At 36.3% G+C, this 27149-nt stretch overlaps 1 protein-coding gene and 1 long non-coding RNA gene across 1 annotated transcript in view; one reads left to right on the top strand and one right to left on the bottom strand.

Moving 5' to 3' along the window:
- The window catches only part of LOC308197817, an 86241-nt gene extending 82081 nt beyond the window's left edge, over positions 1-4160 (top strand). The window contains exon 9 of the long non-coding RNA XR_013953319.1: positions 4022-4160. This is a non-coding gene — a long non-coding RNA (uncharacterized lncRNA). The remainder of the gene's footprint in view (positions 1-4021) is intronic.
- The window catches only part of LOC308197816 (uncharacterized protein), a 355008-nt gene that overhangs the window by 12610 nt on the left and 315249 nt on the right, over positions 1-27149 (bottom strand).

The following is a 27149-nucleotide window of genomic DNA, read 5'->3' as shown; positions in this document are numbered from 1 at the left end:
AAGTTATCTGACACAAATGCTTATGATTACCAGCACTGGGGAAAAAAAAAAAAAAAAAAAGAAAAAGAAAAAGAAAAATTACCTAGAGAGTGGAAGATAAAAACAGCTTTTAGCAAACACAACCAGAATGCCAGCCTAGAGATGCCTGCTCATTTTCAGCCAGCATCACACCCAGAACTCAATAAGAACTGATCTGATGCTCACCATTGCTGTTTGTATGCAATTCTGTGTCTGGTCTCCCTAGTCTATTTGTGATAGGCCCTGGCATTTTAGAGCACTAGGTACAAGGAACCAAGCAATTGTTTGGACTGCTTTTACACTGTAGAGCATCTGCTATTTTTCTGAGTTTTAGGCTAGCCCTGATGAGGAAAAGGGTTTCCAGCCTGTCCCCGTGATGTTAAATAAGCAGCCATTCCAAACATTATGAAATTAAACATCTTTCTCTATTCTGTGTAATAGAACCAAATTGCTGCGATTGTGTCATTAAACGCCCAGTGCAGCTAGTATGAAAAATTGGAGCAGCTTGGCGATTTTTCTTGGATTCTGTCAGCAGAACGCGTCTGCCTGCAACAAGGAATACCTATATCCATATGCTTTCTGTCAGCCCTCATGATAAATGCAGCACAGTCTTTGTGCTTCCAGCAAATAGAGAGAGAAAATGATATATAAAGCCTCTCTTTGTTCTGATTCATGGATAGAAGGCATTGCATAGACAAAGAAAAATGTAATGTCTGCACGCTTATCGGGGGTATTCAACCACTGCAGCTGGGAGCTGATTTAGGAAAAAAAAAATACTGTTTCATTTTATTTTTACAGAATTTGAATCCAAGCTAAACATAGTTGTGAATGATTGGGTTTAGTTGTCTTGTGTCCTCCATCCACTAATGCAAGCACTGTGACCGCTCGGTCTGGGCGCACACGTGCTGCAGGCTCAAGCCTCCCAGTACCAGCAATTCCCCTCCCTGCCACAGCTGAGTCAGCAGCAAAAGGTGAATGAAGGCACCAGAACCATTTGCCGTTGTAGGCCAGCAGCAAAACTGCAAATTCGCTGGAATACTGGGGGGAAATGGGGAGGATGCATGTGCAAATTGCTCATTTTTTCTGCTGATCTTTGAGTGCTGCAGGACTTCCCTATCGCTATAACTAAAAGGAAAAATTTATTTCCAAGTGACCCTTTTATCAAAGTGGTAATGCCAAAAAAAAATCAGGATTATTGTTTTTGCACAATTCAGCTTCCTCTATAGCAATGAGGGTAAACCAAAGACCACATCCAATCAACTAAGTAAAGCCTCCTGTGCTATTTATTACTTGCTTTATTTCCTTTTTACTTCCCTCATTGTGTCAGATAAGGCTTCTACAGAAACTTATGCTGATAGAGTAACACTGTATGGTAATAAATATGTTAGAGGAAATTAATATTAGTAGTCTCACCCGAAGAAGATAGGCAGAATTCGTGAGTCCTCTAGACACTTAGAAAAACACCTCCAAAAGGAAGCTATGACCCACTAGATGTCGTACTGACCTTGCTGAGGGCAGCATCCATAAAGTCGTGGTGGTGGCACATTAACACATCTAGTTGACCTGAGAGAGTCTAGATGGCTGGCTTAGCTTGGAAGTTACGGTCTGAATCCTTACACTTTAGACAACTAAACCTGAAAGATATTAACCTTAACAAAATAATTAAGCTTTTAAACTGGTACTTCATTTTCATCACTGAGTTACTATTTGTTTATTTTATCATATTCCAAATCTGAATTAAGTAATCTACAACTATTCACATTCAGATATAATATTTCACAACTGTTAGGCAACAGTGTCAAGAATGATTCTTTCAGAATAACAACGCTGAAATGTGAGCTGCTTTTGGCTATCTTATTAAAGGGACTATTTTTTTTTTTTTGTAAAGCTCCTATAAAATCCATATGCACAGTAACCCCTATTTGCAAGTAAAAACAGTTGGTGATGTGTGCAATTGTTTATTTTGAATACAGAAATAGACATCTGCATGGACCAATGGATGTGCATGCAAATTTCCTCCCAAACTTTATAGAGACAGGCTTGATCCAAAACCACAAGAGCTTTTTCAAATATTCCCATTCGTTTCAGGGATTTTGCCCACAGATGTTATTTCCAAACCATTGACATTACTCCATCACTCTTAAATATCAAGAAGATTAATCCCCCCACCAGCACTTTTTTTTTTTTTTAAACTTATAGCCCAGTAAACATGATATTGAGTTGAATCGAGTTCAAATAATCTAAGCAGAGATTATCTCTAGAAGTAAGCTTGATAGTCACTCAGTAATTAAGCATGAATTGTTAGGTATCTTCTCCTGCAGTGGATATTTACACGCACCCCTCCAGGAAACCTGCTGAACGGACAACTCCTCCATGTTTCCAAAATCCATGCGTTAAAACAAACAAACAAAACCTTCGTAAACCTCAAACACCCTTCACAGTGACATGTTGCTGCAGATAAAGGATCAAAATACCTAAAAGCAAATATGAAATACTCTGACAGGATTTTAAATACTTTAATTGTGTTCATGTTGCAGTGGGGGTTGTTTTGTTTCAGTCTGAAGGGTCAACATAATTAGAAAACTTCCACGTTGCCCTCAGGATGAAGAGTACCACAAACTGTCTAATATTCAAAGAGCTAATGAACACACGATGCTTCTCTGTATTATATATTTGCTTCTACCTAGTCTTTTGGGCCCTTTGGGTCTGTGGGCACAGGGGCATCTTCTGCTTACAACGCTCCTGGGCACCACAGGGCAACCCACCTGCATGAACCACGTCCACATCAGTGGTCAGGTCTCAAACAGAACCAATACAGCCAAGCTGGCAGCAGTAGCCTCTGACACAGTGCTGGATCTGCACAGGAATGGCTTTTCCTTTAGAAAACCTAAAGTTGCCATTCTTTTGGCTTAAGTCACCGTAGTTCAATAAGATGAGTTGTTTTTCCAGGCTTGCTGATTGATAAGGTTTGACGCGTGTTTAATTTGCATTTAATTACATGCAATCTGGCAAGGGGCTAAAAGGAAGAGTTTATAAAGCAGATATATTTGTATAGATTAGCCAAGTGCCTACTAAGGGAGAATATAGCCATCTATAAATATTTAGAAGAACTGAACAGCAAGGAAAGATAAATATTGTTGAAAATGACCTATTTAGTAGGCCACTGAAGTATAACTGGAAATAAACAAAACAAGCAAAGAGAAAGCCTAAAAACACAGATTAGGTTTAGCAGCATAATCAGTTAAACACAAAGAGGTAGTACTTCTGTATCTGTACCTCTTCTGTCGCTCAGTCTAAATTTATAATCTCAAACATATTGTCCATGAAGTATTAGATGATAGCTAACAGGTTTGATTAATAAACTTAGTAAGTCTGTGTTTCTAATTTTCAGTTACAGATTAAGACCAATATCTTCAAATTGCTTGCTTTATACAGTTTTCTTTTTGGAAATGTCATATCTCTAATCTCTGGAGAACAGAGAAGTAACTGAATAATCCTAGTGAGAACTTGACTTCATATTAATTGATCTCTTAAATCATGTAGTGGTTGTTTCCTATATATATATATATATTTTAAGTGAATAATGAGAGGTCTTAACCACTTATTTTAATCTTATAGTTCTGCTTTCTTAGGTAGCAAAAACTGTAACCCTATGCGATTTATACCTGCTCTCTTATCTCGGAGTAAGAAGATTTTATCTCAGATTGGTTTGTTTTCTTTCTTACTTTTTGTAAGTATACATAGAAATACAGTGGAATATCAGAGAGATAATTTAGAATTTTGTCTAATACTTTTAGAAAACTTGTGGTTACTTAAATAGTCCCATTGGTCTCATAAAATCGTAATGAGAACCTAAGAATGGAGATGATTAAGTGGAACGTGTCAAATCCACTTGATAGAAAATACCTACTTTAATGTGAATGCCACCAAAACAGACGTCTAGCATAGATAACGGCTGAAACTAGAAAACATTCCAAGTAAAATTGTTATGTCTTTATTGTAGGCACAGCATGAAAAAAGTTCTTTCTGCATGGCTGTTGTTCTTATTCATTTGTCAGCATGTGGTAAGTTAATGAATACATAGAAGAAAGGTTCCTCAAAATGAGTTCTGGAAAATATGATTTTATCCTGCACATTTTCTCGTAAGGTCCAATTTTGTTTTGGGTTTGCCTGCTATTTTGACCAAATTCACAGGTTACAAATTTACTGACAAAAGTTACAAAACTAGTTACCTGACCTTTCTTACGTGCATGAATCTGCTTCAAAGTAAAAGCAAATAATATAATATTTACAATTTAAATTTTATATCCTCCCCTATTGTTTTCACCCCTTGCCCTCAGTACTGTTAGTACTTGTTATTTTTTACTTGTCTCAGAATTTAATCTTTAAACTTCAAAAATGAGTATGGAATAATTTTCTGATCTGATGTTGTAGGGTAGATTTAACACCCAAACATCATTATGATTTCAGTCTGATTTCAGAAAAAGACAGTTCTACAGACTGCAGTGAAGAACAGATTATTGCAAAGATTAAAGACAATGCCCAAAAGTACACATGGTGACAGCTGCAAATCAACTACTGTATTTTCAGTCTCTGCATAACATTAGGGTTTCTCAGTTGATTAATGAAGTAAGAAGTTATGGGATATATATTAAGTGAGTATGTTTTCAAAGTCAGTGGAGAGAAAACCTCTCCACATTTCACATCACTAAAACCACGACAGTATACCAACACACGATTTGACATGGAGTCCATTCTGTAAAAAAAAAAAAAAAAAAAAAAAAAAAAAAGGAAAGAAAGAAAGAAAGGGGTAACAGTATGTACTGCTTTTGAACTAATTTATGGAATTTCATCTAAGCATTTCAGAAAAGTGGCTTATATCCCACTAATATGTTAGACTACATTTGGCACACTTAGAAGAGAAAATCATGGCTTTTTTCAAGACAATGACAAACCTGCTAAACTTTCAAAGAAAGTTGATACTATTGGCCCAAGGAGTCACAGGCAGAGGCAAGGAAATCACATTCTTCTTAGTGGTTTCATCTAAACACACTACAATATAAATAACTTTTACAAGCCTTTTTATCTGTGTTATTAACTAAACCAAGAAGATGATCATCACTTTGTCCCATTAGAGCATATGCTTCTTTTAAGTCAAAGATACTTTATCTATAGCAGATGTTAATTTAAAGTAGCAATCCATTTAAAGCTTTTACCAACAACTAAAATTGCTGATTGACCTCCACTCTGTACCATCTCTGTGAAAACAATTGGACAAAAGATTGGAAACCTTGAAAGACAGCAGCTCGAAAACAAAATGAAAGTGATTTTTTTCTGACATGCTTATTTTCACTCTGACGCTTTTACGTGAAACATAAATTGTCTATTTCTTTTTATTGAATTAATATAGTGTATTAATGCTTTTGGAAAAATGCAACTACTCACAAAACCAATCAATTCAGATCTACTAATTTTAAGCTGATCTGTGCAATCAACTATTACCATGTTACTTATAGAAATGGCATCCACCGAAGTATTTCTGGGTAAGCTGTTATTTTCATTTTTTTTTCAATACTTATAATTTATTAAGGTATGTGATTTTTCTTTAAAAAGAGATATAGTTGTATTCTCTAAAATCTGTTAACTCATAGTAATGTTTTTCTTATACTAAAACTCTATTGTCCTGAGATTAGAAATCAAAATCCAATATGCATTACACTGTGTAGAAAGTCACTATTATTTCTAATGAGCTATCTGAGTAACAGAGCAAAATCTCTTCCATTGCAGTTAGATTCTATAGCTAAGTGGATATTCAATGGCTGGGCTCATGGGCATGCTATTTAAGGTTATAGAAGGGTGACCTTGGTGGTACCTCCTGCATTGCTGTCATAAAGATGAGGCAGCTTCGCACTGTCTGCAAATGCATTCCCCATTTTATGTGCAATGACATTGAAGTGCAAACACCTCGCTAAAATGCTGTATGTTGGACTTTATTGTAGGATAAAGAAAATTCTCCTCTGTTGTTTCTAAAAGCAATGCTACATTCTAGAAAACAAAATGCTTATTAAATATTTGGTCTTAATCTTTGGAAAACGCTAAATATTTTTAGTATTTTTGTGGTTAAGGTGGTAGTTGTGGTAAGAGATAAAGACACATAGTCCAGACCCTTCTTCAACTATAATGATGAGAGTCCTACTCTTACCTTAGACACAGAAAATTGCAGTGAGGCTACTAAGTCTCACCTAAGCTTCTTGGCAACTTTTGGTGTAGAAATCTAGATTCCATTGATTTTTTTCTATGATTTTTAGACTATGAAGGACATTTTCGAAAACATCCTTATGAATGTGCTACTTAAGGTAAACTAAAGTGTGACATTCTGGAAAATGTCCTTCATATCCAGGAATCATTTGTATTGCAACCACAAGGTGGTGCGTTGATGTCACCAAGTATTTGCTCTGGTAACACCTTCAGCAAAGTAGTTACCCTTCAAGAAAAGGGAGGTACAGGAGATCAAGAGCTAGAGAGAGAAAAACAGTAAAGACAATGGCTGGAGCTGCTACTTTTCCTAAAGGAAACGGAAGAAAGATGATAAGGGTGATTCTCTAAATAAAGATTTTGTAGCCTTATCAAAGAAGTGGTGAGAATCAATAAGAGTTGCCAAACTTTAGGTGCTACTGCTTTCAATAACACAGCCAAATTTCTTGAAGAAACTTGACCTTAAAAATGTAGATTTGTACATCCGGAAAGTAAGTGCAAAAAGGGCTCACAGGGGAGCTCATATTTAATCTTTTCTCACTTTGTAGTTTTGGCTTCCTAGGGAGCTTATGTCCATCTAAACATACAGACAATAATTCATTGTGGAACTTCAGACAAATCATTTACTGAAACTACTGCACAAGAGTGTCGTCGGGGGTGGTAATTAGAAAACCAAACGATTTACAAAACATCTGTAAAAAAGCCTATTTCCATCTGTAGTAACTCTTTTCTTCCTTCTTGTTTTGTAACCATGCTATGGAAAGCAGTAACTTAACTAAGTATTTGCTTTCTGAGAGAGGAAGATAAGAAATCTGGAAACAGCTTGCTCACTTTTCCTCCTAGTGCATCTTTCACTACATAATTATTCATATTCAGAAAATCATGAATATGCGGCTGACAACATAGGACTTGTCCTCCAGCACTCACACAGGTTCTTCACGTGAACTATACCTGACACAGAAAGCACGTTTTTGTGTTTAGGCTCAGATTGGATGGGCAAGGGAGGTTAGTGAGGCTGGGATCTGTGCCCAGCTCAGAAAACACCACCAAAGGCCAGTCACAAGACCAAGGAAACTAGCAATGTAAATGTGAATGTAAATGTTAATACAATCCTATTTCTGTTCTGTGATTGGACACCTTTTTGAAAAAGGTCCTGCAGAGGTTAACAGATGACAGCCTTTTAGCAGGGCGGCTAAAGAACATCATAAAATCTGCTCATTAAACACAGATTATGATATAAAAGTAGTGTTTTACATGTATATTAGACATAAATATCTACATTTATAAACTAAATTAAATATAGGTATATAACCCACAGAGGACCCTCATCTTATATTCCACAGCTTCTTAAGATAATTTCTGCTTTACACCTGGTTTTAAAAAGAAAAATGACAGAATGGCAAGCCTTTTTGCCCATTAATCCCTCCTCAGATGATAAAACCCCAAGCATTATTTTTAACAGCCAGTTATGTTATTTCACATGCAGTCATTGCTCTGACTGGGGGCAGGAATAAAACACTGAGCTGTCGAGCTTAAATGTATTGAGGAGTCATTTTTGTTTTGTTTTGTGGTTTTTTTTTTCTAAAGTCACACAAAAAAATGTAACCTGTCCTTTGCCTTCCAGTTCTGTAAAATTGCTGTCATAATGCTGAATAACAGTGTTAAGCAGTCTCCACAAGACTGTGGAACAGAGATCTTAGGAAATTTGTATATTATATTTATATTTGACTTTCACACCCATGCCACCAGACTTTCACAACAAGCAGCATGCCCATGAATTAGCACAAAATTCAGAGTGGCTCTCACCCCACAGTACTTTTTCCACGGTGTGTACCGTGAATGACTAATTCACAGCTCTGAGCCTCTCCAGACCCTGAGAGCATCAGCCAGGAAGCCGGGGCAGCCCCAGTCTGACAGCAGACGGCCACGTGCACGGCCTGGGCTCAGCACACACCATAGCTGTCATGTCGGCAGTGTTTAATTCAGCTCTGGTGCTAAGCGTCACTATTACGATGGCATCAAGAGCAAGGTTATTTTTCTCAAGTCGTGGAAGAATATCAGTTCCCAAATACACGTGCTTTCACCTATAATTAATGTCTGTCACATTAATAACAGACTAGTGCTTGTTAATGAAGCCAAAGCTGTCTGTGCTTTGGTGAAATACCAAACCACATCTGGCAGCCTGCGTTTATAGCTTGGGAAGCTTTTAGTTTGGCACTCTCACTCTTTGCTTATTCCTTCCTACACCAAGATACAGTGTTTTTCCATGAAAAAACAGGTTTCTAATTATTACAGGAAGGGAAAACAAAATTTGTAGCCCTACAATTTTATTTTTCTCACATCACCAGCCTGTGGAGACCATTTCTCTAAATGGTAATGTAGTTCTAATACAGACATGCCAAATTTCTTGTGTTCCCTATTGCTCTGGTGAGTACCACTACCTACTGACAGAAAACAAGAGTTCTGCTGTGACCAAGCTTTTGTTAAAAGGTTCTGGGAATACTATATGAACTGGATTTTATTCTCACAAGCCACCTATAATAGCCAAAGAAGTGAAATCTGTTACAGAATAGCCAGAAACTAACTTCACAACTGCTGTTTAGTCAGTCCATTTTGCAAACAGACTCAGTAGAGGTCAGTTTCTGATAAAGCAATAGAAGATAGGTGAGTTAATGACTCATGTCTGCAATTTTAAATTATTCAGCTACCACTTGAGTACTAAGCACAGACGCAACAAACAGTGGCTAATACAAGTCATGCATGTTTCATAAAGGGAAACTGTACCCTCTGGAGTATATTACATTCGACTCTGAAAAGAGCGATGGTGTTTTCAAAAGCATGTAAGACCACTTTTACCTGCTATCACTTTAACTTTCTACAGTAAGACCTCCCATTGATTTAAATAGGGGTTTTATTTGGGTACAGGTGACAGATTCCAATCTATTAAATACATGTACTTTTAATTTCTAAATACAGTTGGAAAATTCAGCATCATGATCAACTTTTGACAAAAATGCTGGACTGTTTTCCCTGCAACTTATGTAACTCTCCTTTGCGGGGGCTGCAGATAAACAGCTGTAGCCTCATTTGCTTCATTCTGCTAGGACATCCAAGAGCTTAACCACTATACAAAAATCAAATCTGTTCATAAGGGGGTAGCATGGTGGTCACCGGTATGACCAGAACTTTGTACACTGCAGTAAAAGTCTTCTCCTTGGATGCCTGGAAAAGCCAGATACTCCTCAAATGTCTGCAGCCTTCAGCAAGGAGCTTCTTAGGTTGTCTGCAGAAGTCAAACATGACTAAAATACCTTTTCCCACTGTTGGGAAAAGAGTCTAGCATAGAAACTAGCATACAAATACTGAAGAGAAGCCCCAAAAAATTAAACTAAGAAAAACAGAAATTACTAAACCAAGCATAAATTAATAGAGTTTTAGGCAACTCACTGGCTGCTGGCAATCTTAGGAGCCTGCTCCAGTCAGCCATTAACTTCTTCAAATCAGTTATGGCTGAAAAAACATGTATAAATCTTGCTAACTTTGTTCCTTAGTTATCCAGGAGAACTGTCTAGTGAATTTACCTGTGGTGAAGTCTCTGCTGTTCCTGTTCTCCATATTATTAACAACAAAGCTTGTGAGTAGAGAGAATAGCAAAGCAAACAAAGCAGGATTAAAAGATAAGCCCCAAACATCCACAGAAGTGCTTGGCATGAAATTACAGTCTGCAAAGGCATAATCTAAAGTGAAAAGAAAATTTCACTTCAAGTAAGTGGCTCATGAACACCTCTGATAGATGGAGAGAGGCACCACAAGAGCGTAGCCACAGGCTGTTAACTCCAGACCTGTTTTTATCTAGACCTGGCAAAGTCAATATTTTCATAACTGTGCTACACTGAGACTGCAGCTCACTGAGCTGTTAGCCATTTCCTTACACTTCTCATCTTTTGCTTCTATAATTGGTTCCCTCTCCCTAGCTTGGGAAGATAGTACCATGTAACATCATTCTGCCAGCAGAATATTTGTTCCTCTAAGGAATAAATGGTACTACTTCTATATAAAAAGGTCTCTATTGAACCAACACAGCTGCTCTTTTAACTCAATTACAGAGCAGTCATCCAGGAATAGAAGATGACTTTTAAGGCAAGAGAACTCAAGTCCCTCCAGAAATGCTACCTTACTTCCAGCTGTGGATCTGTGACCCCTCCGGAGCTGAGCCATTAAAAAGTGCCCAGCTATCACAGAATCTGTCATCTGATTGCTGCACTGTCTTCAAAGGAGCTCTTTCATTCAGAAAGATATTAGCAGGGAGTTCAAGTGCCATCAATTTCTCTCCATTATCTCTCGCATGGAGGTTCTGTCTCTTCCAGTTAATAAGGTTAAAGAAGTAGAGATTGCCAGTGAAGTCACAGTAAATTGGAAGTGAAATTTCTCTGTTACGGCTCTTCCAGAGTTTCTGCCAAATTCACCATCTTCTCCTCTAGATGTTACTTCCAGTGAAGGGCTTAAATTATTTTTTATTTTTATTTTTAGAGAAGTAGCGTCACTGCATGTACACTTCAAATCCCAGTCCTAATCTTTTCCTCAAATAAATGCATACAAATACCCATGAAAGAGAGGACTATAATAATTGGGATAGAGAACTAGCATCATGTGATGAAGAGATTGATGCAGAGTAAAGGAAATGTGAACATATGTTATGAAAAATATGATCAGCATTCTAGGGTTAAAAAGCATATCTCAGTAGATTTCAAATGCTCATAACGGTCTCAGATTCCTCTGAGCTTAAAACTTTTCACATATCACATTGTTTCTTACCTAGACCTTCAAAGAAAGCTCCAGCAAATTACATGATTCTGCAAACCACTCAGTAGTTTTCCTACATGTTGCTTCTTCATACAAGAAGGTCATAAAGGTTCTCCTTTCAACAAAACCATTTCTGACAGGTTTTCAGATAAACATCACATGGTCCCTATTTGTGGCCTTATCGTGTGACCATCCACACATCTGTGTGAAAGTCCGCTATAGCAGCAATACTGCAAGACTGGGAGATGTAGAATACTTACCTGTCAGTACATTTCATCTCCTCACTTACCCAGGCTGCCTTTCAGGTCTTCATTCCCTGCCCTCTTCACCAGGCTCCCAGGTAAATGGGATGTTCACGGGGGTGACATTGCAGATGCAACAAACCGCCTTTTCCATTACTGCAGGTATAAAGGTAGGGGACTCCACATGAAAATCAACACATGGATTTAGAGTCAATAACTGTTCATGATTTGGTACATGCAAATAAAACATACACTTGTCCCAGAGCTTTCAAAAACAAAATAATTTACAAACTCAGGGAAAAGAGAAACGTTCTCTAGTGGCAGAAACTTATGTAAATAACAACAGATATGGAAGGCTTTCCTGAATCTAATTTTATTCCTTACATTCACAACCTTTAGTACATTAAACCATTATTTACTATAGTGATCAGTCAACTTAGTTAACTGCTTAAAGAGGGGAAATTTGATTGTTCTCACTATACTAATGAAAATCTAATGTGATTTTTGCCACATATTCTAATAAATCAGCATAATTTTCAAAAGATAGAAATAACTTCCAAGTCTGTATTAAAAGATATTTTTAGGATTATCGCAGTGTTATGCAGAAATAAAATCTGTCACAAAGATGTGATTAATATTCTTATTAGCAGAACAGGACTGACACACTTTCCCCAGTTTAATGATGAAAACAATCAAAATTACCAGAGGTTAAACCATGTGAAAGAAATTCATGAAACTAGGAAAATGCTTTAATGTCATGAGCAATAGAAGTAGAGGAAAGAAAAAAAATATACACAGCTAAAAATGGAGATTACAAATAAACAGAACTTAAATTAAATGGGTATCTTTTCTCTCACTCTTTTTTTTTTATTATTTTTATTTTTAATAAAGTGAAATACAAGAGCAATGGTAGATAGCACTGGAAGACTGGAGAAGAAAGCTACTGCAACCAATCTTGAAAAAACATGCAATGAGGTATTTTGTGACCCTTCAAGGTAAAATAATCTAGGCCCGTAAACCTGGAAGGATTGATACTACTGGATATACAAAAGCATTTAAGACTGTAATAAATTTTCAAACAAGGAGGAGTTTCTTTACTCTAAACAAAATTTTAAAAAGAGGTGGAAAGGGTTCGGACAATGAGTTGTATCTCAAATGTACTTCTTTAATGTTTTCATTTACTGTTTAAAATCTTGTCCAGAACTCTCTATGTGACTCTAGTTATTTAACTTCAGGAAAAAAATTACTTCAAAGTAAAAGCTTGTGCCAAGAAAGGTCATGACAATAATAAAGAATTTGACTTTAGTGGAACCGAATAATTTCATTCGTGTGGACATGAAATGAAAACAACCCCTGAGCAGTAAGAACAGCACCTTATTTTAGTTGTTAAATACAAAATTCTCATTTCTAGGTTCGTATTCCTTCCTAGTGGAAGGAAATCACACCACCAACTCATATTGTTGACTGGAAAAAAAAAATGCTACAACTATTTTCTTTATTTTGAAGTCAAACCTTCTCATAAAGTGTGGACAAATACTGTCCTTTATTCTCCAAGTATCCATCAAAAGCAAAAACATTGCTGAGACTGCAATAAAACTTAAGGGTTCTTAACCATCGATTTTACTATTCACATACTTAAAAAAAAAAAAAAGAATCATTAATCAAGTCTGCTAATTATGACCCATAGCCATATTTTTTCCCTTCTGTCCAACACAGATCTTGTAATATCTATGAACATTGTAAACTATTTATAATTGCTGCTGAATGCAAAAGCTAGGCTGATTGGAAATTCTAGTGGTACACAAAATACAATAAATTACACCTTCCTGTTTCAATTAGACTTATTACTTCATATTTTAAGCAGAGGTAAATATTCCCCTTGTGGGAAAATACTATTTGTATAAGACTTAATGACATAAGGTAAATTGTGCTGTTGGTTTGAGTTAGACATGCAATACACTTCAATGATGTGTCATTTCCTTTTGTATATGATGCAATCCTAAAGAAAACATTAATAAAAAACATTTATTTGACATTTCCTTTGTTTTAAATGCTATTACTCACATCAACATTGTATTATTTTTCCTCTCATCGATTTCCATTATAATTTTGATTCAGACTAATACTGTCCCTATAGGTTTTCCAAAAGGATTTTAAGTTAATATAGTGTTCTGATTAAAAAGCGAAGTAAAACAGGCCTACTGATTGGGTACATTCTAAAAGATGGCTCAATTAACAATAAGAATAGTAATTATGTATTGCAAAGATCCTTGTTTCACATTTTCATTAGAGAACATATACATTTTTCTTCCTTTCTGAAGAAAGTATATCTCTGCATGTAAAGACTTTTCCAATCATTACAATAAGTTATTTTTTTTTCCAAGAATTTCCCTTTTGATTAGAAACTCTACAAACAGGAAGACATTTCCACTGCTCATTTTCCAACATTTATAGCAAAGCACATTTGCCTTTGTAATAAGAGAACATTATATATATGAAAGCCTAGCAATGCGCAGTACAAGAGAAACACAGAAATGACTGTTGGTAAATAAGATGTTGGCAATTCGGATTTCCAAGAAATCTGTTGAAGAACCAGGCAGTGGCTATCCCTGTGTGTAGCACCAGTTGTTCACTGTGCTAAAAGTTGGTCCCTGTGCTGTTTAGTGCAGTCAAGTAACTGGATGCACTGATGGTGCTCTGATAAGAAACTTTTTTTCCACACAGGAGTAAAAGAGTCTATGACACTTTAAAAACAAAGACAGTTAAATAGCTGTTCACATTTACTCCTGTATTTTCTTAAATACTAATTACTATTCAAGACAAGTTTTTATGATAACAATATGTTAACAAGAGAGGTTTTGTTTTTCACTTGCTGAATTTTGCCTAGGAGATTTTCATTGAGTTTAGCCTGACAAGAATTAATTTCTTTCTCTGGCTGTTTATTCATGCATTTTTCACTCTAGGTCACAAAGCAGAAAGGAGTAAGGAATTCAGATGTTACGGAATGCCTGAATACACAGACAAGCTAAAGGCATATTGTTGGCATATCACTGTCTATTGTTCATTACTTGAACTAAGAATATGAAGTCAAGAATATAATGCAGATACTTTCCTAAGCACATCCAGGCCAAGTGCATTACCAAAGCCAAAATAACAGTTAACAATTCTGACAAATAGTCATCAAAACAAGCTGTAAAAACAAGACAAATACGTATAATGCCTTCCCCAGCCATGCACCACATACCAGCCATTTTCAGCTAAGACACTGGGTAAAAAGCTATTATCCACTTACCCACTACAGAAAAATAAATAAGTAAAATAAAATGACCAGCCTATGAAACACAATCATATGTCTATATCTAAAAGTTGTGTGTGCCTGTGTACGTATAGAATCAGAATGAACTCTTAAGAGTCTCCTGGAAAATTACTGTTAAACTATTGAACTGATTTAACCACTTTGGGGCAGAGGGAGGCTGCTTTCACTTCCTGAGAGCTCTCCAAAACCCAACTCCTCTGATTTCCACAGTATGATATGCTCAAGCCAACTCAACCATACTCACAATGTACTTCACTTGAGATCTCCTGTGGAGCCTCCCACTGCCTGCTTAGGGTCTCTTTCTACCCATACGATTTCAACAGAGAGCCATTATTTTCATACAAGTTCCACCTTGATAAATACCATCATGTAGGCAGTATTAAAGCCAATAGAAAAGCAGTAATTCACTCCGAATCATGCTTTGCTTTGTGGGGATATGCAGCAGAGTTTTGCAGTGCCAAGAGTTAGAAAGTTTTACGATAGTTTTGGTGAGCATCTTTGAAATCACTTAACCTGACAAGATTGCTCTGGACTTCTTGCTGGCTAGCTGTTCACACTGAGTTTTGTAGAGCTGGCTGCCACAGGGCGAGTTCCACTTCGCATTGCAAAAGCAGTTGATCAATTCACATGTAGTGAAGATAGTAACGTGGAAAAAAAAAAAAAGCTACACTAATGGTGTGAAAGTACACATCCCTAATTATATCTTCAAGAAGAATTTAGTCACCTCTTTGACTGGAAATCTAACTGGTGCAGTCCTTTATTGCACACAGATCCACTTCTGAGTTTCAGTAAAATAGTTTCCTATTAGAAGTCAATTTAACCTACATTCTTTTTTTTTTCCAACTTTATCCTTTGCCTACTAGAAACACACAAGAGTACGTAGAGCCTCCTAATCTAATGCAATATTCTGAAAGGATTAAATAAAGTCTACCTGAGCAAACATAATATCGTTATATATTCTCTCAAGAAGGCTGAAGGATTATTAAGTGCTCTATGGCTTTCTGACTAGGGAAACAAGCTAATATGGGACATGTCTCAGCCTACATTAGTGTGATTTTTATACATTTGCCTCATCGACTGGATTATCAGAAAGAGCAAAGGCATTTAGAGAGAATTTTTAAGGTACTGCAACAGCAAAACCTAAAAAAAAAATAAATTATAAAAGCTGAAAAGATTATTTTATATATGAACAACTGGCAATAGGCAGTAATCCATAATTACTGGAGGAGGTTTCTAGATCCATCTGACTGGTCCTGAGACTAAGTGAGAAATACAGCAAATTTTTATTTACTTTTTTTTAAACAAAAGGAAACTTTGAAAAAAAATGACCCTAATATATCAAAACCACAAAAATGCTAGTAGCACTTACCCCTTGCTTTATAAAACACTAAGAGTTAAGTGTAAAGATAATTAAAATTGGCTACTCTTGAAACCTGCTTTCCATATTCAGGTGGAATATGCACCTCGCACGCTTGGTGCAATTTGCAATATAACCCAAAATGTGAGCTTTGGGAACCAACATATAAATTATTTCATGGGATAAGAGTAAACTCATTTCTCCCAACACTTCTAGGCTGGAGGAGTTCTGGGGCTCCAGGCCTAGGCACTGGTAACACAGCTGCTAAATATATTGAATTTGTCTGTTCTGTGGTCACAAAGTGTTGTGTGGCTGCACTTTTTACTACAAGAGACTTTTTCACACACTTCCATTCGGTTTGTTCACTTACGTATCTCCACCCTGCCACATCCTGGGATCTAACCCCCAGGTAATACCTACCAGTACTTGTTTCTGGTACTTGACTGCCCTACTGCAAGGGACTGCAGCGAGTCGGGGGGTGGGGGGGGCAGAGGTCAATACTGAGAATGCAAATAACATGTCTGCATCACATGGGCATATTCTGCTTCTGTGTTTTAAATGGAAGGGCACTAACCCTCTGGCATGAGTTATTCATCAGTATGAGAGAAGCTACTCTCTCACAGCCAATGACTTAATATCCTTACCATTAGTTTTAAAAGGAAGCTTCCAACGACACCCACAACAGTATGCCCTACTCTTACAGTGTTCAAAAATTACATTCCCTTCTCACAATATTTTTAAGTTAACATGCAATTTCATTCAATATTTCAGTCAAATTTTAATTGAGATGCAGTTAAGAGCATATATGTATTTTGCTTACAAATATATTTTTGTCCAAAAAAATGGCACGGAGCTTTAATTCTTATTCAACTCAACCCACTAAACTACGTGTAGTTCTGCTGGAGTAAAAATCTCAGAAGGAAACTGGCACCAGAATGGTTTGTGATGAAGATCATTCCTATTTCTGTATGAACATTCCACACGCCATGTCTGTAAAAAGGGGTATATTATATTCTACTAGAATAATAATGATTTTTTTTTTTTAAAAAGTATAAATGCTGGCACAAAACCAAATCAATATAAGTTGGTCACTAATAATTTAAATAAGAAAGCGAGGTTCTAGTCATATCAAAAGTAAAGTCCTAAAACAACTTTTTAAGCATGGCTGCGTTGGGGGCGGGGGGGGGGGGGGGCAGGGGCAGGGACTTCATCTGAAATTAAATTATGAAAGGGGCTGACAATATATATGAATTACTACAGAGAAAAAAAATAAGTGTGAGATCCTCAAAGCTTTAACAGTGATCTGTGTTCCTCCAAAGCATTTGAGAAGAAAATAATTCATTTGATCTTTGCACCATATATATATTGTATTAATCCAAATGTGGGTGCAGCACACACCTGTCCTGCCTTTTCCTGATAGACACGAAAGCTCAAGTTGGTACAAGCATAATGCAGCTAAGTGCACAGAAAAACTGTTATGGTGACTTCTGGCCACTCCTGATTACCTAGTTGTACAAAATCAGACCTTACTGCTCCTATGCAGAATAGAATCTCTAATTTTCTGTAACATGCTGTTTGTTAAGGAGTTCTTCAACTTAGTTTTTCTGCAAATTTATTTAGGACTTTGTTCCTTGCCATGTTATGGAAAATGCAAGGAAAAAAAAAAAAAGGCAACTGCTCATTTTTCTGGTGTTTTGCTATATGCTTATTCTCAGCTCTTCTTAATGTATCTAAAATTTTATGACTGCTAGGTAACTCTCCTGATACGAAGGAAGATTTTAGTGATCCATAAAATGTGGAATTTACATTTATTTATTTTGGTTACCACTAATTCCTAGCGTGACCATCACTGCTCACTGCAATTTAACACCTACTGCACACTTGAATATAGCAGAAGCAATGGGCTCTGGCTCCTTTGAACAAATGACCATATTGAATGGTCTGTTCAAGTGACTGACTTTTCCTATTTTTTCTCATTCACACAGGGTACCACATGTGAAAAAACTGAAGACTATCCTTGGACTCATAAAGCTTACAAGCATTAATGTGCGCAATGCTCAGAACATGCTGGTTTCTTTTCAAACACGTTGCCAAGCTACAAAAGCTAAAGCATCAACATTTCTTATAATTTCTTTCACTTTTTCAAAACAGAAACGTTATGATGTACATATTTGCTGAACTTAGTGAAAGATTCATTATTGCCACAGGGAGAAAATGCTCAGTGGTTGAGGTTTAAAGCTGGGTCAAGATCAGAGTGATGCATTGATTCATTAATGATGTAATTAATTAGAATTGGTGAACTCTAACTACACAGGATCAATATCAGCAACAAAACAGCTAAACCACAGTATTCAACATGCACAAAAAGTTAATACCTCTAATTTTCTGAACACTCATCTATAACTAAACCCAATAAGCGACACTTACAGCTACATGCACGTAACCCCACCCCTACATGAAGTGTCGATTTCAGGCAGATAGTATTTGATCTCTCATACCCTTACATTTTTTCATTTTTAAATTAAATTAGAAAACTAAATAAAAACTGACATTATTGTAAGCATTATTTTCCATATATTTAATTTGAAATAGCTACATGCAGTTTTTAGCTTTGCAACTTGAAATTATTTACCCAGATTTGAAGACCTCTGAGTCTCAACACAGAGTTGAATAGTATTAGATAATGAAGGAAACTTTAATTTTATTCCCAGAGGAAAAATAATTAAGGTAAATTAATCTTCAAATTAAGTATAATGCTTTTAAATAAAAGGCATAAACGCAAACACATATACCATAAAAGTTTCAATCGCTCTCAGCCAACTATTTTTTTTCCTCCTTTGTAAACTTTTGCAGGCAGTCTGCATTAAAAAGGACTGCATTTTAAGTTGTTTGCTACAAGTACAAACAGCATTTCATATAAAATTATATCGCTGCAGGGAAAACGTGTTTCATCTATATATGAAGTTATAGACTGATGATGATAAAGAAGTATTTGTCTGAATTCCTACACTGGACTGCTTTTGCTGCCAGCATCCTTGAAAACAAGACCTGCCTTGCTCGCTTTGGTGCAAACAACTCTTCAGTTCTTAGGAAATCTGCTCTTCGTTTCAAGTACAACATCCTCTCTACTGTATTTTCAAACTTTTGGTCTCCAAAAACAAATAGAACCAAACACGATAGTGTTTGCCTGTGTTGCGCCTTTTCAGGGTCCAAAGAATGTGTATTCTTTTATTTCTGTTAAAAATGGATCATTATGTAAAGCATCAGCAGGAAGTTATTAAAGAAATGGCACAACACTACTGATCTTACTGTCTGGAAATCCATCATACTCATAAGTGTCTTGTTATAAGCCTGCTTAGATAATAAGATCTTAAATGACCACTGCTGGAAGCAGCATTTGTGTACCACACCTACATATACAGACACATCCAACCACCCGACTATACATCGCATAATAAATACCGTGCTATGCTTATGCAGCAGCTAAGGAATACTGGACAAGGTAATAGGAGATTTGATATTTCCCACATCTCCACAGAGCTGACCTGCCTGAGAGCACTTATGGAGGCGACACAAAAAAGAAGTATTGCAGACCAAATTAATCCCACCAAAAGAAACTGCATACGTCTATCTACCTCTGCCATTATTTAAACATTTTGCTTGGAAGTTAATGAGCAGCTAGAAGTAAAATGTGCCAGTCCAAATGGGTACCTTTACTAAGCCTACTCTGCCTACCATGTTTCTTTTTAGCACAGAGCAATAGCTATAAAATGACTGTCTATGGCTTCCCTAACAAAATGTTTTCCATATATTTTTGGTACTACAGTGAACTATGGAAGTACCCTAGTGTACAAATGAAGGAAGCCACCCCCAGGAGCAGACTTCTGCCTGAGAAGAGTTTGACAATGTTGAAGATAAGTATAATTCCCAGGAGAAGGTGGTAATGTAAAAGCTAATATAAAAAACATAAATTCACTGTTATCTTCTGAAAAAGCTTTGTAGTAAAATGGAAGTGGTCTAGTAGAACATGCGACAGATCATCTGAGTTTCTTCTGAAACTTTCTTTCACAGAAATTCTACATATCCCGTTAGCATACACGGCATGCTAGTGTAATAACCTGGTGCAGTATCTAGGTATCAGAACATTCATCACTCCTGACATTTCAGAGTAAAATAATATGGCTGCACTGAAGGGACATTTTTAATCTGCTCTACCTTTGGTAAGCAAGAAAGGTAAGGATGGCCATGCTAATACACATTCTAGCCCATTAAGCCTAAAATAGGGGGGTTAGAGTGGAAGTCTGTGTCTGACTCAACAGTTGCTATGCATTCTGCAGTCCATGTACCTAGAAATGAGGTTTTTCTTCCTATTTTAATATAAACAGATTTTAAACCAGATTTTAATTAACATTGGCAGATGATGCACCTATTTTTCTTCCAATGAGCTTATTATTTTATTTTATTTTTTACACATTTGGATTGTGGGGGTGTTTCTGAAGAGAAACAGGCTAATCTTTTGAAACTTATGGAAAGCGCTCTTTTAACAGAGTTGGAAGAAAGATTTTGAATGGAGTCAGCAAGACTACTCGGAGCCCTTCATTAGCTGGAAATAACAATACATTTCAGGCATACTTTTTTTCAGTGATATCCTGCCATCCATTCATAGTTACTTTATCACTTCCTTTTTGGAAAGGATCAAGAAGTGTTTCAGCTGGTCTGAAGATACAAAGAAATCTTCTAATCACCATTATTAGTACTTAATCCCCATATAAAAGCAGAAGAGCAAAACAGATGGAAAGTTACTACAATAAGAAGAAGAATTCAATTCTTTTTTTTTCTACGTGACTTTTGAAGAAAATAGAACAACAGATTACATTCATCATATTGACGTGTTTTTCCTCATTAATGAGGATTAAAGACAGTAACTACATCAAAACATAGATACTGTTAAAGAATATTAATTCAAGAATGATTTTTACCAAGATATTACCACACACACACAAAAAAAAAAGCTACTACAGCATTGAAACCTACTTAAAGGAAGACCTCAAAACTTTTCAAAATATACTAAATTAAGACATCTGTGGCCCATGAGCCTGCAATTTTGTACATTTGGACAGATTACTGTACTTGTGTGAAATGCAATCAACACACTTTTAAAGACTTCACTGTGGTTCACAGATGCTAAAGCAATCATAATTAACATCTGAGTTGTCATTCCTTACACACAAAGTTTGTATTGAAATCTGATTTTCAGAAATTAAGGTCAGGCCTTCAAATGCTGAAATCTCTCTTCCCTGAATATTTAGCAATGATTAAACTAAAACGCTCAAACATCTGGTTAGACTAAAATATAGTTGTTCAAGGGGTCTAAAAAAAAAAAAAAAAAAAAAGAACTGATTGCAGGTTTGTTAACCTGAGGCAATAATTTCACTGCTTATCCCTGTTTCATCAGTGTATCTTTATATGTTGAATAAAGAAGACGCTAGATTACTGCTTTAATCAGCATCATAAAACATCCTGTTTCTCTCTGCTTCCTAACAGCTGGTTTAAGAGGAATAAAAGGTTTATTTGATGGCTAGATTGGAAGATCTCCAAGGACGTTCTGCGCTGCTACATTTGTACAGTTGGACTTTCAAAGCAGGCTGGGAGTCTTTATAAATATTGCTAGTTTACAGTTTCTCAGAGTATGAAGTTTTCTATACAAAAAGAGTAATTAAAGATAACAAATTTATCTAGACATGGATTTTTTTTTATCTCTGATATAGGAATCTACTCACCTATCCTTTAATATAATAATGTCAGTTATATCTTGTTTTGACATCATGAAGGAAGAAATGTTATTTCCTTTAAATACATCAACATAAAATCCTTAAAATCTACTTAAAATTCCTTAAAACAGAAGCAATACTTTACTGTCTACAAATCGTGCTGCTAAACTGTGACCTTTCACAATCAGACTTCCATACAATATTTTTTTTTTCTTTATCCCACAACCTCTCATTTTTCTTTCCCATTACTGTAGAAGAGACCACGAAAGCAGAGCAAACTGACTAAGGGAATCTCTCATGACACAGATGTAAAAAAGACTTCCTGTCTTTTTTTACAAGTTTTACACTAGATAGAAAATAAAATTTTTAGAAGCTCATTATTCCAACACAAAACTACTTCTGAAACCTGTGTTAACGTGAGGTTGAGCACCTATAAATTTCCCAAGTTACAGAGAAAAAAATTGCACAAAAAAGTAATGTTAAGAAACAAGTTTTCTCTGGTATTGTTAATAGTAAACCTAGAATTAGCTCTAATTATTAGAATAATAATAATGAGGTAATTCAGCTGAAGATGTGTCTAATTAAACTTTGTTCTATTTTTCTTACTAAATTTTGAAGAAACAGAACCACCATGCACCAATTTTAATACAAGAGTTTTTCAGTGATGATAACTGCTGGAAAACGGAGTCTCTCTCTTAATGTCATATTATTTTATAGTCTGCAAATTTCACTGTTTTACGTATCCTTAATATTGCTGTATAAAACAGTTCTAAAAGTCATACTTATGGTTGGGGTGAGGCTCTCATCTAGTATAAATGCTCTGCAGAGAGGCACAGATTTGCTCTTGATGCTTCAGTTTGAAGACTGGGCTCTTCTTGTGTGATAAGCTTAGCCCCCATACTGCCACAGTTAATTTTCCTCTCAGAAAACTTCAATCGTCATTACTCTACAAATTATCTTCACTTCAGCTTTTGAATACAACAGACAAAAACCCCTCAGTCTCCTGGTCAGCTTGAGTTATGTTGTCGATCACAATGAACAGGCAAAGGTAAAGTACAATGCACCAAACTTTGATATTTAAAATACACAGGTTGCAAAATGGTCATTTGATATATTGGTAAGACTTCTTTATGTAAGAAAACCACTTTACAGTACCATCACAACCTCCAAGAGTACATTAGACTTGGGCACGTGTGCCATGCAATACTGCAAAGACTTCTAATTCTGCTGCAGAAGTTAAGAAGACAGTCATAATTAAATTAAATTAAAACAGACTGCCAGAAATCCCCACTCTGTGCCTGGGAGCTCTCCAGTCCCACCAGGATTAGGCTGTTTTGCAGGTATCTCCATTCCACCCTGCCTATTAAAGGTGCAGCACAGCACCTCCAGCAATATTGATTTTGAGGACATGCTTTATTTGAGGGGGAGGAAAAAAAAAGGCAAAAAGTACTATGTATTGTTCAAAAATTCAAATTATTATTTTTTTTTTTTTTATCAGAACATTTTGCACAGATATGGTTATTTACATCAGGAAGCTTTAAGGTCATGTTACGTTTTTTGCCAAGCAGGAACCTTGGGCTTGGGTATGTACAGTCCCATACCCAAGATCAAGGCTGTGATCTGGCATGGACAACACGTACTGCTTTTGTCTTTGTTGCATTTACTCTTCCCTCCCAATTTTTGTCTTATTTTACAAGTCCACATAAAGATTATTTATGGTCTATAAGAATTGCTGTCAATGATTTAGCTGGGGTAGCAGTGAAACCACAGGCATACATTTAGGGATAGTGTAGAAAACCACAGTGTAGACAAGTATATATCCTTCACACTTCTAAAGCTTGTTCACTTGTTACACTTCTAAAGCTCCACATGTTTATTCTGTTAGCTGAAGTTAATGCTAATTCAGTATGGCTAAACTTATTAAAGTTTCATTTCTCGATAGAGAAAGGAATACGCCCAGGTACATGCATATATTGCAAAGCCAGCACACAAAAGCAATTTCTTTGCTTTAATAAGAAAGAATAGCAAATTGAAGACAGATCAATCTCCTTGCAGAGTTTTTACCAGCCAGACAGAAAACAAATCAAAGCATTTGCTAAATGAAATAATATAGCAAGACTTCAAGAACAGGGAAACTCTTTTGAACTCTCAGCCAAGAAGCTTCAGTCAGAGACACTTCAGGATGAGTGGTAATTTCTCCTTTAGGGTAGGGAAAACAGGGAAATGAAGAAGGCAACTGTCCCTTTCTCCTATAGACATGCTGCTATACTTTACCTCAGCAAAATGTTGCAAGTTCATTCAAATAATAGAGACCCTGTGTGCAAGGACTGCCTGAAACAAGTCTTACTTATCAAACACACAGCTCCAAAGCAAAAGCAAACCAACAAACCACCAGATGAAGTTTTCCTCCTCTGGGAACATAAGGAACCAAACCACCTGAGGACGTGTTACCTCTCTAGGAACTTCACAAACTTCCTCCTAAATATGACTTGCCTTGCAGTTACCTAACAGCTGCTCTTCCTTGCTGGCTGTGTGTTAATGAAACCAGGAGGGGTACAGTCTCTCACTGTAATGCTTTCATCACTTTGCTCTATTTTCTATTCTTTTGCTAAAAGGTAATGGTTTGAAAGAGGAAATCCAATAACCTGGTGATCACAATTTGGGCGAACGTTTTTGATTTAATGAACAACATACAATCAAATACATCTGTACACAACTGCTTATGCCATTGATGCAAACTGTTGAGCTGACCTTGCATTCTCAGGTCAAATACAAAAAGAAAAAGGATTTGAAAAAAGAAAAAAACATCCTTAATCCCCGCTTTGTAGATTGTTGGGGGCGGGGGGGGGGTGGGTGGGTAGGAAGGAGGGAAGGGAGATAAATCACATCTGGAAAACAAAATACAGTTGCTTTCTATGTCTTAAAACAGTACGTACCCATGTGCATATATATCTACAGTATATACCCACAACTGTATATGCCTGAAATATGTAGTGTATGCCTGCATTTACTGCATAAAAATGCAAGAATCTGAATATTTTTTCAGCAGCGACAGATAGTGAGAAGACTGATAAAATGGCAACAGAGAGGTTACTCTGGGAATTGTTTGATTTTACCGCTGGGGAATACCGAATAGATTTTGTTCTTCCATTTACATGAACCAACAGCTTCTCTTCACTGAAAACACTACAGAAAAGCTTCTTGGTTTGATGGATAGCCAGGTGAGTTTTGTAAACATTTTTTAGATTAGAATAACCAAAGGTATTTTTTTTGTTTGCTCTTTTTTTTAATACTAGAGTGCACTCTGGAAACAAACTGCCCCAGAGCTAACAACATTCAGTTATTACTTTACTAGCTAAGAAATCATTGAAATCTCAAAAGCTAGAGACCTATGGCTTTTATTCTGCCTGACATAAAAATCTGGCAAGCATGCAATCATTTGGAAACAGATTTATTACATTTTGATTAATCCTGCTATATCTTTTGCAATTTCCATCTCCAAGTAGGCACATTCTATTAAGTGGAAAGAGGAAGAGCAACTATTTGTGTGAAGAAAGAAAGGAGGAGAAATGTAAGGTATTTCATGAACCTTTTTTTTTTTTTTTTTTTTTAAGCTATTTTCTACAGCATATTATCTCCTTCAGCAAAGGAAAAAAGGTAGGACCTGAATAAAGGAGTTCTACACCTTTTACAGATCAGGAACCAGGACTATTCTCAAGGGAACAACTTTTTACCAAATCCAGGAACGACAGTTTCCAGTAGAAAGAATTAGTATGCAGACTGGGGTTTGGAAAGCTCAACATACAAAGTATGAAGCAGCTCCTGCACAGACTTTTTTTTTCCCGTCAGGAACCTCAGCTCTGCAAGTGCCCCCAGTAGAAAACTCCCATCCACCAAGAAGCTAACGACCAGTCCAGTTCATTATGTCCCCACCCATGTCCTGTGTTAAATATATAAAACAATTTCCTATTTTTTTCCTCAATGCTGTCATTAGTATTCTTTATGAACAAGTATCTGTCTCCGGTACATTAGCATGCCACAAGCTGTAGCATCTTGAATAGGAGTTTTGCATGAAATCTACCTTGAGTCTGACAGCCGGAGGGATGCCAACCACAGTAGGAACAGAGAAAAACCCAACAGATTGACAATCTTACCCTAAGAAAGCCAAATGCCTAAAATCCAACGTTCAATACACTTATTAAAAGAGCATGTCTGCATGATTTCTAAGAAATGTACCGTGTCACCCAAATAAACCACTTGAAAGCAGAAAGCAGAGCTGATGATATTTAGTGATACTATGATAGACAGCTAACTGATACTTTGTCTAATAGTTAGATTGTAAATGATAAATCGAATAAAACACCAAACCCAACCTTTTACACATCTTTGTTTGCTTTTTAATAATGCCAATGTACCGACAGAGTGAGTCACTACAGAAAAAAGAGTGGAAGCCCAATGCTCTGTGTAGTCACTTGTTCCTTGTAATTAACTGTGCTGTGTAATATCTAAAGTAAATCCATCTTCGGAGAGGGAGAATAGACTGAAATGATGTTGGCAAATAAAGCTAAAATAAACCAACAAAAATAAAATAAAAAGGAGTGTGTTCAGTTACATAAAATTAGTAAATATGCTCCCACACATATGGGGAAAAATGAACATATGATTAAACTAATAGGATTATGCAAAAGAAGCTTCTAATAATAGGCCTGTAATTAATCTTTTTTAGTCTTGGGGCTTGCCTGTAATCATTCTTCATGTTCATAATTTAATTTGGGCAAACCCTGATTCTATTCAAAGGACACATCTTACAACAAGCCTCCAATTTGCGAGGACTCCTGCTCCTAATCGAGTTATGGTTCGGCAGATGGTACAGACTCCACTCCTCTTCCATGCCTAACCCTGCTCCATGCTCCATTTTACTGACAAAAAGAGGGAAAACGTTTACTGGGACCATTAAAACACAGTTCACTGGGTGTGCTAAATGGCAACAGATTAAATAGAATGGAAGAGAATTTCTCAGAAAACCTTACGCCTTCTAAAAGTTATCATTAAGATAATTAGTCTAGCAATACTTTCCTCTATTCCCAACTTTCTTTGTCTAGTAATATTTCCCTCTGTTCTCTAGAGAATTTTATTTTCCATAGGTTTTAAGGTGATTTTTTTTAAGACAAAGAAAAATAAGTTTTGCTATTGAATAACACCTGCAGTATGAAAACATATTATCCAGCATTTTAGTTTGTGTGAACATGTGTATATCACAACATGCACAAATCTATTAACTAAAGAGTGGACATCAGCAATGTAAGAGATTAGAAGGATGCCTATTTTACTTTAACAGTAAAACAAGAATGCTGTCATTATATATGTATACATATCTGTTTATATAT

The sequence above is a fragment of the Anser brachyrhynchus genome (assembly GCF_964034855.1).
Source record: "Anser brachyrhynchus genome assembly, chromosome: 7".
In the NCBI taxonomy this organism is placed as follows: Eukaryota; Metazoa; Chordata; class Aves; order Anseriformes; family Anatidae; genus Anser; species Anser brachyrhynchus.
This window is presented reverse-complemented; position numbering and strand designations above follow the sequence as displayed.